This window comes from Dermacentor silvarum, chromosome 9, assembly GCF_013339745.2.
Source record: "Dermacentor silvarum isolate Dsil-2018 chromosome 9, BIME_Dsil_1.4, whole genome shotgun sequence".
In the NCBI taxonomy this organism is placed as follows: domain Eukaryota; kingdom Metazoa; phylum Arthropoda; class Arachnida; order Ixodida; family Ixodidae; genus Dermacentor; species Dermacentor silvarum.
The window spans coordinates 121,774,539-121,786,976 of NC_051162.1; the positions used below are offsets into that span (position 1 = coordinate 121,774,539).

General features: G+C 47.9%; 1 protein-coding gene across 4 annotated transcripts in view; it reads left to right on the forward strand.

Annotated features, from left to right (window-relative positions):
* The first annotated feature begins 3,031 nt into the window (after positions 1-3,031).
* LOC119464217 (pancreatic triacylglycerol lipase) overlaps positions 3,032-12,438 on the forward strand; it is a 39,395-nt gene continuing 29,988 nt past the window's right edge. Inside the window, exons 1-2 of one of the 4 annotated variants that reach the window (XM_037725103.2) lie at positions 3,032-3,399; positions 6,059-6,198. The gene's annotated coding sequence lies outside the window, so the exon portion shown is untranslated. Of the gene's footprint in view, positions 3,400-4,222; positions 4,242-5,490; positions 5,588-5,669; positions 6,199-12,438 lie in introns of those variants that run through there. The other 3 variants (XM_049655793.1, XM_049655792.1, XM_037725102.2) reach the window with 3 other exon arrangements.

The following is a 12,438-nucleotide window of genomic DNA, read 5'->3' on the forward strand; positions in this document are numbered from 1 at the left end:
GTGCCCACTCTCGTGGCAGTTGTCAGCAGGCCATTGTTTTCTTTCCGTCGTCCTCAGCCTCAGGTTGTTTTCGGGTTGACAAACCAAACAACAATAAACGATATCTACATTTCGAGGCGCCACGCAGTAAGGAAACCGCGACGATGCGCTTGAGCTGGCCTCCTGCATGCACTCGCTATATACTTTGATAGAAACCTTCTCTCACCCGGTATACGCCTTCTGAGGATGCGAAACGCTAAGCAAGCGTGGAACGTGATGCCGTTGCAGGCTAGCGCACTTTTACGGCACCTCTATTCTTGCCTGTACGGGAAGCATTGTTTTCCGACCAGCATAGCAATTAATTTCCCTCTGTGGGTCCGTTGCGCATAATCTAAGCGGAACATCCTCGTTGGCAGCACGCTACTTCCTTACAGTATAACACGTACTATTCGTATGGGCGTCTCATGTACGCGATATGTAACCTTCGCCTAACTTATATGCCCCACCCTATATATTCGACCCGAACCTCACGCTCCATTTTTATTCAGTGCAAAGCTCCGTAGCATCCCGGAAAGCCTGCGGGGTCACAGAAATAAGCCATATTTGACATATAGAGCTTGGATTAACAGGCCTAGTGATCAAGGAACCATGCTCGTTAGCTTCCCGCAGCATATATATATATATATATATATATATATATATATCGTTTATAAAAATTTACATGGAGAGTCCATAGAAAGTATACAAACATTTGTCTACTAAAAAGGGCTGCGGACCACGTCAAGCCACAAAAAGGCTTTTTTGTTCGTGGTCCTCAACATTTTGGTGTTGAAATAAAGTGAATTGGATTGTATACAGTTCATATAGCTCGATATGGTCCGATAGCGCTCGAAATGCATACAGGCTTATAGACCTCAACACTTCGCACTGCCTAGTATGATCGCCCGAAATATTTTCAAGCAGAATTTTGTTTTGAGGTAGTTGATCGTCCATGGGGAAGGGGAACAATTAAGCGGCGTGAAGCGACGTGGACAGCTAGGAAGCCCAACTTACAGGACGTACTAAATCTCTTGAGTTAATTTCTATTGACTTGTTGTTGCATTCAATACACATTCTCTTGAAATGCAGTGACATACTGTGGGTGACTTTTGCGAGGGTCGCCACGACAGGACTTACCATCCTGGCGACTGTAATTTCAGTAATGAATTATCGATTACCTGTGGGTGCGCGTCGTTCGTCTTTCACCGAGGTCAAGACGCTTGTCTAGCACGCGCCTGATACATGCACCGGACTGCGTTAGCGGAAGTAGTGATGACCAGTGGTGCGAAACCGGATGGATGTAACCATGCATGGCCATGAGATGCCTTGTCTCCTCTTTCACTGCTGGGGAAATGATTTGGCAGCTGCTTTGACCGTCAGGTGCATACTATAGACCAGTGTCTTCACCTTCGTAATTAGTGGCAGACTCTATACCGGTTTAAGGTTGTTTGTTTATCGAAAGGGTCATTACAGGTGGGGTAATGCAGAATATTGTCACGACCTCGCAGGAGACGTGGAAGCAGGCGTACAGCACGTATACAAGCACTTTATATGAGCAGCAAACGCAACGTCGTTGTGTCATTTGTGTCACGCAACATATGTGTCATTTTCATGTGAAACATAAATTAACATACCAAAGCATGAACATAGCAGTATAGGCAATCTAGTGCACGCATGTTGCGCGAGTAAGGCACTAAAATTCACAGAAAGAAGGCGACTGTTTTTCCATTCATAGTTAGGATAAGATAGTGCACAGTGAATAATAGTGCACAATTAACAGTAAACTACGGTTTTACAGTGTTCTTAATTTGTTCCTAATTAATGCTGAATTCAAGAAACCAATGCGACTTGTATCGTGTTAGCTTTTCTTTCGCCTTGTATTGGCGCTTCATACGCGAACGTGGATAAATACATAAATTAATAAATCAAAGTTCCGCAATATTTTTACCACCTGCTGTTCCTCAATGTGCACCGAGATCTCAGCACACGAGCGTTTTTGCATTTCACTTGCGCCAAAATGCCGTCGGTAATAGAACACGTGACTTCGTTCTCGAGATTCCGAGATTCGGTTCCTGGCCGCGTTTCTGTCGGTGCGAAATGCAATAAGAACCGTAGGTGGTCAGAATTATTTCCAGAGTCCTCCTTTATATATAACCTACGGTGTCTCTACTTCTACAGCGCCACAAACCCCATGTATGCGAGCATGCACGAATACACTCTGAAATACATGACGTCACGCTTACGTACCGGCGCCGAGGTTACGGCGCGAAATTAAATAAGCTGAAAGTTGTTTTTTTTGCCTCATTTTGCCTTTTAGTAATGCAACCTAGCTCTTGACCCAAAACTAACGACAATAGGTCCTCCAAAGAGTACTTTAGCTCTCTCGACTTAGTGTTTTTTTCTTCAGTGTCCCTCTAAACTCCACGAATCACATAGGTCTTCCGACCTTCCCGCCCTGGTAATTCAGTCAATTGCTATGTCATTGCACTGCTAAGGAAGAAGTCGTTGGTTGGATCCCGGCCATGTCGGCCTCCACCTGACAACGGCGGAATGCAAAAACTCCCGTTTAGCGTGCATTTGGTGCAAGTTAGAGAACCACAGGTGGTCAAGATCAATGCGCAGTCCTCTACTAGGGCACACCTAATAATCAGATCGTGACTTGGACGGCGTAAAACAGTAGACTTTAATGTTATCTTCCGGCCTGATGTTCACAGTCAGGCATGTGCACGTCCGGCGGGGGCACTTTTTCTGTCTGGCCAATCAGCGCGCCTCCAGCTCGACGCGTTCATACAGCGTGAACGACGCGGGGGGAGAGAGGGTAGTAGAGCCCTTTCTCAGCCCCAGATTAGCATCCTCTCCACTAGCCGTTGTTCCGTTGTTTGGCAGAGAGCGGCGGAGACCGGGTTACGAACAGGTCACAGCGCGTGCTCACGCGCGCGCACGAACACGCACTAACGCACGCGGGCTCACATCGGTGCCGAAAGCAATGCGGTTGCGGATCTGTCCGCGGAAGGCCAGGAAACGCCCCGTTCTTTTATTAAGCCGATTCTGCTACGCCGCGAAAATCGGTAGCACGCGGAGGGCTGCAAACTCTCGCCCCCGTCTTCTTCCTACTTTCGCCGGGAGACAAACCGAGAACGGCGAACGCAAGGAGTGTAACAGCAGCCCCGAAGGAAAACAAGTTTCGCAGTCTTAGTTGGAGACGAAGTAAAAAGAAGAATAAGCGTTCTGTTCTGTTGATCCCCATTTTCTCTCTTCCTCATGTGGTTCGAAAAAAAAAAAGAAGAAAAGTTCATTCGAGACGCCGGGTTTCGCTTCGAGTCAGAAACGTCGGGGACAAGCGGCGAGGTAACATCGTCGCGTCGGGAAGAAAACGCTAGGGTGAGTGCATGACACTTCGGGGCAGGTGGGGCGTATTGGTTATGCAAATTGAGCAGCGTGTGTGGGGAGCTTGGGTTGATTTGCATTTGTGGGCGACACAGTGGCGCTGGACGTCGATGCACGTTACAGTGTGTACAGAAGACGAGTACGTGGCTCGCAGTGCAACTTGGCTCCAAATAACCTTCTCTAGGTTTTCCTTGGCTTATTGGCCAAGGAAAGTGGTAGCTTAGTGGATGTATGATGTTGCGCCGTTGAGCTCTAGGGCGTGGGTGCAGGTGCGGTTCCGGTTGTGGCGGCCGCATTTCGATGGGGGCGAAATGCAAAATATATGGGGTAGTTAGAGTTAGGTGCATGTTAAAGAAACCCCAGGGTGGTAAAAATTAATCCAGAGTCGCCCAGTACGGCGTGCGTCGTAATCAGATCGTGATTTTGTCATGTGGAACCAAAGAATTTAACAAACGACAAATAAGATAATATTCTTTCCTTGGCTTTATTATCAGTTGGCTTCATATGATCGAAACTAAGAAAAATCAGGGCCCTCGGTTCGCCTCCTTTTACTGGTTCATTGGATAGCTAGGGTCTCGACTCCGGCAGGTTTGATGCATTCGGTTAGCAAATACGAGGGCTTATTGGCGAGCTTCCTGCTACTAAAAGTTCACTACGGGACGCCAGCGGTCAAAATAATGTGCCACATCCGCCGCCATGGCCATGGGTGGCGCTGGCTAACACTCCCAGGGTCACATCTTGTGCACACCCATGAATGTCCTAGAATGTGGATGGGGACACAGCCGTTGCTGTAGCTCAGGGTTAGAGCATCGCTCGCGTAATGCGGATGGTGCAAGGTGAGAGTTCGACTTCCACAGGCGGCAAGTTTTTTTATTGTCCACTTCCATTTAGCTTTATCTTATCCTTTCACCATTTCAAATAAAACAACAAACAATTTCCCATGTGCATTCTTTACTTCTATTAGGCTGTTTCAGAATAGGGGCCTCCAAGGACTAAGGGACCCCTATTGATTGCCACAGCGCATGCGCCTAAACCAAACGGTATATTTGGGTTGCCGCATGCCCCTAACGCTAAATTTCAAAAATTGCGTGGATGCTCCAAACGCCCCAAACCTACATTGCATCGTCTCAGCGTCGCCGCGAGCATCTCAAGAACGCGTCAATGCCTCCTCATAGAAAATATTAAACTCACAGGTACACTTTTCCCCCTCTAAAATATTACGGATTGCATTATCTCATGTTTTCTTTATCTGGAATTATGTTTTCATTTTTCTTCCGCGTGCAGGAAGGGCGCTGCAATCAGGTGGTGCTAACGCATGCTGTGAACCCATTCTATAGCACTGTGAAAGCGAAGCGGTAGCTTGTTGGGGCACGCTAAGCTCTAGACCCCTATTCTAAACCTCCTTAATATCTCTTTGCTTGATACGGCTGTGATTGGCACAGTGTGCTGCTGCGGCTTCTCCGATTGGCTCAACATGCCGTCATTACAGAATTTTCCAATGTAGCGTAATTTGCCCTGATATCCGGATTGGTACCCCAGGTGAACCTGTAAACAGAGCAACGTCTGTAGGAGTAGTTTCGGAATTGTTTGCAGTTTAGCTTATGCTGATCGTACGCAGCGAACTGCGGTCAACCTTATAGCACTTTTAGTTTGCTTTAAGAGTTGACCATAATGTAGTACTACGTACAAGTGCTATACGACGCTGCTAGACCGCCATTATAGAAGTAGGGCGCACAGAAGTGGCTGCGTGAAGAGACCGAAGCGACGACACGGTCGGGCGCCGTCCCGTTTCGCTTCCGGATGTTCCCTCAAACTAGGCGCTCGCGCCTACGCGGCCAGTAGTGCCCAGAGGCGCATGACGCGACAGAAACTTGGCACGGCGTCGGTCGCGTGTCTCGCGAACCCGGCATGAGTGAGCGGCTTCCTCGGAAGGGGGGACGGGACGTATAGTGGGCACGACGGTGATGCTACGAGTACGTGTCCTCGCCTCCACGTTTGAAAGAGTGCGGCGAGGCAGCGAAGGGGAGGGTGAGGCAGCCATCTCTCCACTGCCGCCGAAGTCGACCAACACAAGCCAACCATGAGCCAACCAAGCACGGCCGCCACTTGCCCACTAGCCAGTTGGGACGGTCTGCCGCGCCGTGTACCGACACTCCGCGTTTTACGGATGAAGAGCAAATAGGTATAGAAAAAGAAGATTCAGGGCCTCTTTTACTCCTTGAACAATATTTCTCTGAATGCGAAGGTGAAGGTTTCCGGGGCAATTATTAAGGGCGAAGGGCAGCGAGCCATTCTTGAAAAGAAAGATTAAGATGTTCGCTTTTTTTTTCTAGCTTGCCTCAGAGCGTTAACAGAACCATCAAGATACGCAGCTTATCGGCCTAGTTGCTAAAGCTTGAGTAGTTCTTGATAAGCTCGTACGTGAGGCCGATCTGTTGTCGAGCAATCCATTTCACATTGGTCAAGAAAACGGTGTGGCTGTCGCCCGAGGAACGCCCCCCTCCGTTCCCACAGTTTAGCAACTCACGGTCGCTTCGCGCCGTCACGCGCCAAAAGCTTGGGCCCGGAATTCGTGTAACGCGCCCCGGTGTGGCTGCTGGTCCTGCTGGTTCCGTTTGCTGGAAGCTGACCCCCCGAGTGTTGTGTGGTGCAGGTGGTCTGTGACGACTGGTTTGGTGCGTGACCTTGTTCCGGAGTTCGAAGCAACGTGTGAACATGGCCGCCAATGGCGCGAAGCACGAGATGTATCCACGAGTTTGGTGACCCTACCGGCGTGGGAACGTTGACCACATGGTCAGTATATACGTGACGTCCGTTTTTTTCCTGTAATGCCTCGCCTAAAATTTCCCTAAGATGTCCACTCGTTCAAGCTCTGATTCGTAAGTGCATTTTTTTAGTCGTAGCCTAGTCCGAATCCCATTTGTCTTGGTCGAGTGGTTGGCCGTGGACTGCGCGACGGTCCGCAGCTGCTGCCTCGCGGTAACTGCTGGGTTCTACTTGTGCTTGTCATATATCGCAAGAACATTGCGTGCGGCCTGACCATGTGTGGTCTCAGTGCGTCGGGGGCCCGGCTGTGCTTTATTTTGCAAAAGACGGCCGTCAAACTGGCCGATTGACCACTCTAGACAAGTGTGATTCGGACACTACAATGGTCAGTTGGAACGGTCGTGCTCAACTTCCCCGTAAGCATGCCTCACGAGTCATTATATTCTGTTTTTGCATACCTGTTGTCTAGCTTTTAAAACGTTCCAACGCACTTTTAGAATAGCAATAAATGGGTGGGAGCACAGTTCCGCCCCTTGAGTCTCTCGACGAAGCGAACATTTTTCAAAAAAAAAAAAAAGAAACCAGTAAGTGGGCGCACGGTGAATTAAGTCGTTTACTTTGTAAAAACAGTGAGGTAACATACCTTTTACGTTGCCGAATCGAACCTGTTCAGTGCTCAATGAGTATCAATGGCACGAACGTAATAACGTGCTTGTGCACAGATAACAATGTTTGCACTTGCAAGGCATACGCCTATCGGGTCACCTTCATGAATACTTGTAAAGCTATGACATATATAGCTTCAGCGTCACGATCAATCAAGGCCAGCGTAGTCGTGTTAACCATGTTTCTATGATGGAAGCTGTCGCGAGCTATGCCTCTTGAAGGAGTAAATTCACTGACAGAACAAAAGACACGAGAACTGAAGATATTCCAGAAATGTTCTTAACTTTGTTCATCGAGAAATATGGGCTTGCACATTATGCCTTACTTCACAATGACAACCTTAAACATCTTCGCAGGTAAACAGCTAGTATCTTAAACTGGGATCGGGATATGACACTCTTATTCCTGTTAATGGAATTTCATGGCTGAGGCTTTCGCGTTCTACTCTTTAAAGCAGGGATTTGAATGACAGACCAAGATATGAACTTTGCTTGAGTGTATTTAAGAAATTTTGTTCGCTTTATTCATCAATAAACACTGCCTTGCGCTGTATGCAGTATTTCGGAATAGCGACTAAGTAGACGCTCGCAGGTAAATACTTGAACTGGGAGGATTAGAATGTGGCCAGTATAATCGTGTTAGCGAAGTTATGTTTCAAAAGACGTCGCGAGGGGCTTTTTGAACCGAATTCAGTGACGGGACAAGAGACGAATACTGCTTCAGCAGATTAAAGTTTCTTTTCTGCTTTATTCATGAAGAAAACCGAGACTGGGGGGCACATCACTCAGAATTTCAGTATGACGACTTTCAACACCTAAGCAGGTAAACAATTAGTCTGTAGAGAGATGGAAATGTGGGTTACGCGGTAGGGGGCTGTAGTAAGACGTTCGGCATGCGACTGAAAACTCACGTGACCACTAAGGGATCAACGACGCTACAATTTCCTGCCGCAGAAGTAAGCTCCCGTTATGAACAGAAAATTGTTGCTGTGGTGTTCGAGAAGCGATTTCATCATTAGCACGACCTATATGCACATGACCTTGGCGTATGTGGTAACAGTAGCATAGCAAACTGCTTTCACTTGGTCTGCGCTTCCTCATGCTTTGAGGTCATGGAACTGCCTTCCTGATGATGTCGTTGCGGAGGAGGAGGGAAAGCTTTATTTTCGTCAGATGCAGAGTTATTTGAATTACTGAGTTTATTCTGCTAGGCGGCGTTGCCGAAACTAAGAAATTCCACCAAGACATCGTTGTAGCTGCAACCGCGAAGGGGATGATGCCCATTGTTTAATTTTGTGATTTGGTTATTTCTAATGTCATTGTAATTGTAATAACATCCTACATTTGTACTAATTCCTTTCTGTTTTTGCTTACTACCCATTTTTATGTAATGAGGTGGTTACTTTGGCTCATATTTGTTCGATTTGCCTCAGGGGATGCATGTATTCGACTTTTGTGGCCAACTAAGTGTCTTGCGTATTAACGTAGTTGCTTTGTATATTGTTTTCTTACTATGACGCCCCTCTTTCTGAATGCATCATATGAGACTTACAATTTTTGGGGCGCAAATTTTGCGCTATACGGGCATTATACACGGTCGGTTGAATGTGGTCAGCCCATGGACATTACGTGCGACTGATCGAACGTCATCGACATATAGACATCACAGGTGCATCGTTGAACGCGAGGATGAAGTCGCCCGTGAATACGCGACATCCGTCCGTCCACATCCCAAGCGCTACACGGTGTTCTAAACGAGTAGGAAGTGTTGCGTGACCCTCAATCATAGCCATCTACGTATATTCTTTCCGCGTCTTTTCACGATGCGATCACATTTGTAACGTATCACTATCACTGAACCGCGTACCGTACGTACATATTCCACGGTTGTGCCGACCTGCCGCTCATTTCATTTTCTATTCTTTCCAATGTACCAACGAAGCGCAGCGCCCTTTCTCGCGGAACGCTTCCGCATAGTAATGGCTCGTACGTGCTTGTTATGCGGGGCTTGGGGCCAACTCAAGCGCTGTACGCTTATGCATGCGCTTAATTGGCACCTGCTACAAACGGTAATTAAGAGTCGTGATGCTGCTGCCAGGAATGATGCCCCGCGCTGGATAATGTAGGGAAGAGAGAAAGGATAAAGCAAGCCACCAGCTACTAGGATTAGAGCTTGGTAGATCTGCCGCTTTTAAACGCGTTGCCCTAATCGCTTGTGGCGATTGTTTGGTTGCCCGCACACGTCGACCCAGGGCACACCGGGAAGCGTTGTCAGTGTTGTTGTTGTTGTTGTCGGTCGCTTCAGGGAGCAGAGATTGGGCGTGCGAAAGGGTCTGGAGTGGCGGGAAAGCGTCACTCATAGGCGTATACTTACCGTAAGTCTGTTGACCGTGTCGACGGCCTTTTCCAGTAGCGTATCAAACGCGGAAACCGAAAGCTCGGGGATCTTTCACAACTACGGGCGATGGCCGAAAAACACTTCCTCGACGAAGCCCTTGTAGGGACGCGCGCCACAGCATCGCGTCTCGAGCGGAACAAACCGGCCATCAACGCGAAGAGAGGGGGACCCGTTTTCAAGTTCTCGGACCGGAAGGAAGTGTTTTTGATGCCCGGCAGCGCGAGGAAATGGGGCTGTTATGTAACTGCGTTCAACCGGCCCGGTGCGCACGCATGATTTGCGACCAAGATACGGCGCGGCGGCTTAGGTTGCGCCTAATTCACTTCGATGTCTACGACGCCGGCACCGATTCTTCGGCCACCGTACACCCTGTACTTTCGGTTGTTCCGTGCAGTTGGAACCAGACGGCGCCATGCTACAACGGTGCTGGCAGTGGTTCGATGCCATCAACTTTTTTTTTTTCGTTCACCGCCTCGACACCGTTTCTTCAACCTTACACACTGTACTGTGTTGTGCTGCGCAGCAGGAAAATATAAGGCGAGGCTGCAGACGACAATCGCAAGCAACACACGAAAATGCGAATAACGAGGCTACAGCTGCACGGCCTTCCGCTACGCGCGCGGACGATGTTTGGCTCCGGCGCACTTTACATGTGCGAGTCGTTCCGGAAGCACCGGAGAGCGTGATGATGGATAAACTTGTGACTTGTCTTCCATTGGCTCGCGGAGAGCGCGATAGCGAATGCTTGAACACAAAGGGGGGCGAACGAGGCTTCTAGTTGGCCTTTTTTTATGTAACGCACTGACTATTCCAGCTGTTTTTATTCTTTTTGTTGTCTTGCGCACAACGGAATCAACAAACGAAACAGCAGTTAGAAAAAGGGGACTGCATGCTTCTCCACCATCCTCAATACGTAGTGGCGGAAATGCAACCAGCGTGATGTGATCTCAGGGGGGGGGGGGGGGGGGGTTGTTACGTAACACGCCGGTCGAGCCCCGCAAGCATCCGAGTGCGTTGCATTCTCGAAGCGTGCTCTTGGATCTGTGCCACGCGATGCTTTTTTGCGTGGTGGTGGTGTTGCTGTGTGAATGGTGCGTTCGCGGAAGGCAGAGCTTGTTCCGCCTGTCTTCTTCGATGGCAGCAATCGAAAGAGGCGTTCTGGTCTCATTAAAGGAATGCGTGCTTGACATTCGTGCGCGTGGCGCCTGTTTCTGTTCCGTGTCGCCGTCGTTGTACATGTCACGGTTGACGGAAGTATATAGGCGTAGTAGTGGCTTCTGCGCAGTAATTGTGTGTGTGTGTGTGTGTAGCATATTTGCGATGCACGGTTCCTTTTGATATGCCTGTCGAAGTGATCGCCGGCGGGCGGAATCGATAGCTTCTCGTGCCCGTTACGTCACCCGCGGATGATTTTGCTACCGCAAGGCGGAACTTCATGGCAGCGAGAAGCAAAAAAGAAGAGTTACTATTTTCATGAAGTGGTAACAGACGACAGAGATCAGAGGTGCAAAGTTGTTGCCGTCGACAACGCGTAATTCTTGGACCCATCGAGAGCGACTGCTTAGTTAGCCAAATATTTTGTATTGTGCGGTAGTGACATAGCAATTCCTCGTCCCCTTGTGGTGCCTATTTAAGCATGAACAAGCATCGTCAGTCACTTCTGTGCATGTCTAGAATTTGTCTACTACAGTTAGAATCATTCATCTGGATTTGTCCTAATAGTTCTTTGTTTTACGCAAAATTTGAACAGCTTCAAGTTATTTCACTGTTCCGCAATTTAGCTCCGGGCTAATGTATTGCTATGAATGTGCGAAGAGATTAACGTAAGATAAATGGTACTGAATTGTACTGAAGTGCAATCCTTGCCTTCAATGTTATCCACGGAACTCAGAAGTAAAAATGTTCATAAATATGGATCCTGCACACCATATGAACGTATACAGCATTTGGTAGGATCTTTAAGCTTTAGACGTATGCCACACAATTTGTTTCGCCGACGGTAAACAATAAAAAATGTATCCCGCCCTCCTCTACCTCCGACGGAGAGGTAAAAACGCTGCTCTTGATGCTTTTCAAAAAAAAAAGTGTGTGACGTAACTATAATTTATTGACATTTTGCATCCCGTATAAAATTTATTATATTCATACAAATGCGAGCCCTCTTCGGACCCATGCAGGAGTGGACACAAATGAAACAAAAGAAACAATTAATGAACATATCACCGAATAAACACTTGGTTAACCATAAATATGACATCATTTACCACAGAGAATACTGTATAGTACTAATATCTAAGTACGAAACATTATCTTCAAGTAGCCAATACAACTCAACTGTAGTCTGCACTCAGTCAGTGCTCCGTCTTACAAAATTCTGCAGTTCTGAGTTTTCACACCGCACACGCAAAGGTCTTAGTCATGAGGATCCCCGGTTTTGAGGCCCTCTAATAGTGAATCAGCTCTCTATGCTAATGAAAGATTTGCTACAGCTAGCATTACCCATGCTCTCCGGTAGTCTGTTCGTAAGTGAAATGTCTTAAGAAAACTTGTTCAGACATTTCACTTTGACCGTGTACTACGTGCACGCTCAGACTGAAAGCTCCACTTTTGGAGCTTCGCCCCTCATCCGTGCATCTACGTACTCGACGATATGAATTTTACTGTTTACATGGTGGCCTGCTCTGCTCTTCGTTGCTCAGGCGACCCGCATTCAAGGACACTATTTATAACCGGCTTGAGTCGTGTATTATCGCAGTTCGCCTTTTGTGGCAATAAAACACAGAGCGACACGAAAAAAATCAAAGTAGACTCTCTGTCCCAGCAGAACTGCACGCCACGAGTCAATGCAATCTTCCGCGGTGGCGCCAAGTAATCAAGGAAGTCGGGCCCGCCATCTTGCCCGAGGAATTCCAGGTCATACGGGGCACGATCGGCGAGCGTGCCTTGCCCTTGTTAGTTCTTGTTGGTTCTGTCATGCAGCGCGCTGCTGCTCGACGTCTTCATCTGCGAAATGTCAACGTTGCGGCACGTTTTGTATTTTTTTTTGTGCAAGAGCGAGTCAAGACGCTGAAGAAGCTTACGAAAAAAAAAAACGCAGTTTTTCGAGACCTTAGGTGAAGGTACGCAGTAGTATGACGCTTCCGTGAGTCGTGGACTGTCGCCTAGTCCATGAACGACTCGCGAAAAAAGGAAAAAAGAAAAAGG